At 37.6% G+C, this 2,288-nt stretch overlaps 1 pseudogene; it reads right to left on the reverse strand.

Moving 5' to 3' along the window:
- Positions 1–513: 513 nt before the first annotated feature.
- LOC101723383 (ras-related protein R-Ras2 pseudogene) lies at positions 514–1,203 on the reverse strand (annotated as a pseudogene).
- Positions 1,204–2,288: the final 1,085 nt, after the last annotated feature.

The raw sequence follows: 2,288 nt of genomic DNA on the forward strand, positions 1-2,288 counted from the left end.
TTTATATTATATCAAACAAAAAGTTTTACTTTTTTTGAATCCCTTAACCAGAAATACTTGAAAATGAAGACAGACAGAAATTACTCATTCTTACCATTAGCAAGAGTGTGAAAAGCATTAAATTAAGAAACTACAGTGAAATGCCTAAGTCCAGAATGGGTCCAAATACTTGGCCACATAGAATGTTATCATCTTCAAGAGGAGGAGTAATAACAAAGGCTTCATTAGGCAGTTTTTAATCCATAAATACAACAGACATTTTGGTATTTTTGGCCACTGGAAAACAAAAGCTGTAGCATCAAGAAAGGTCTGAGATGTCTCACTTTTGTAGATTCCATTCAGTGTATTTAAGGTTAGATAAAGTTGACATCAAAATTTTTAAGGATAGGCGAAAATTTACATTAAAAAAAATCCTTATGTTTCTATTTAGAGTAACAGTAGGCAATATGATTCCAGAAGTTAAAAAGTATTTCACAACGTATGACTTCAGCTTGGCAAATAACTTCACTTCCAAAACCGATTCATCCCTAATAAAACGTAAGCCCCTAAAAAAAGAATGTGTCTATGTATGTAGACAGTATTTTAAAGGAATCAGATAATCTCTGAAGCAGCCTTAGTGTTTCCTTTAAATTGATCTGGAGAGGACCATTGTATTAGCTTCGTGGAAAGAATTAGCCAGCTTCTTGGTCTAAGGCTAACACGGTGATCATTTGTCTAGAAAGGTACCAACATGATGTAAACCACAAGGAGAGGAGGAGAGGAGGGCTTTCCCTGGCAGTTGGCAGCTAAAACTGAAGGGATTCTTAGAAAATGACACAATGGCAGCCTTTCTTGTCTTTCTCTTTCCGTGTTGGTTCTGGTGAAGGAGGACATTCTTGCTCTTGAAATTTCCTTATAACCCAAACAAGTTCATGGAAAGCTTGATCTACATTCATCCTAATCTTTGCTGACGCCTCCATGTATGTTACCTTAAGTTGCCGTGCTAACTGTTATCCTTCCTCCTGTGTCTCCTGCCTTTGATGATCCAGGTCCAGTTTATTACCAATTAAAATCATTGGAAACTCATCACGATCCTTTACTCTTAAGAATCTGTCTTTGAAACTTATAGATTTCTTCAAAACTGCCTCTATCTGTGACTGAAAAGACCAAAAAGAAGCCTTCACCAGTCCTCATATACTGTTCTCTCATGGCTCCAAACTCTTCTTGTCTAGCTGTATCCAAAATATCTAGCCATAACCCTGAATGTTAATAGCATCCTTTCTCATAGTTGCAAACAACTGGTAACAACCCAAGTGTCCGTCATAAGCAGAATGGATAAATTGTAGTCTAGCTATATAATGAAATATTTCTCAGCTACTAATGGTAAAGAATTTCTGATACATGGAACAACACTAGTCACTCCAATTATATGCTAAGTGGAAAAAAGACACAAAAGACCACATACTACAGGATTCAATTTATGTGAATCTCCACAAAAGAAACATTACAGTGATAGAAAATAGATCAGTGTTCTTGGGATGGGGTTGAGTATGGAGAATAGGGATGAAATGGGAAGAAGCAGACAATAACTCTTGAGGAGATTGTGAGAGTTTATATCTTAATTTTGTGGCATTTACCAGATGTATACCTTTGTGAACACTAAATGACCTAAACATATCTTATGGTATATAAATCATAACTGATTTTGCCTTCCTTGATTATAAAAAAGGAAGAAGGGTGACTAAAACAAACAAATAGTAACAATGGCCATTTGTTTGGTGTTGATACTTGATCTCCAACACAAAATGAACACCTGACCATAACCTCAAGGTTGATATTCTTCTGCATTGTTCTCACATGGGAAACTGAGGTAGTGAACTGGAATGCCTCTCTTTGCTTCTCTACCAAAATTTGCCTCTATTTTAAGCCAAGTGTGGTGGTACATGCCTGTAATCCCAGCATTCTGGGAGGCTGAGGCAGGAAAACCACAAATTTGAGCCAGCCTGGGGAATTTAGTCAGACCTTGTCTCAAAACAAAACAATGAAAAGGGGAGCTGCGGAGGTATCTCTGAGTGAAGCACCTGGGTTCAATCTGCAGTACCAGAAAAAACAAGGCTCTGTTTAAAATCTCTCTTTGTTGCCAGGCTTCTAAAGATTGACCCCTCCAGACCTCAAAATCTGCGATAGATTTGGTGTCATATGAGAGTTTGCAAAGGTTGTGGATTAGGAAAAGGGAACATGGCAGGCTGAAGAAAGGGTTCCCTAGCATGTCAGTTTAAGCCCTTACTCTCATAGGCATACATTTTGCT

Source organism: Heterocephalus glaber, unplaced genomic scaffold, assembly GCF_053883595.1.
Source record: "Heterocephalus glaber isolate CG9 unplaced genomic scaffold, H.glaber_assembly_v1.0 deba00001720, whole genome shotgun sequence".
NCBI classification, from domain to species: Eukaryota; Metazoa; Chordata; class Mammalia; order Rodentia; family Bathyergidae; genus Heterocephalus; species Heterocephalus glaber.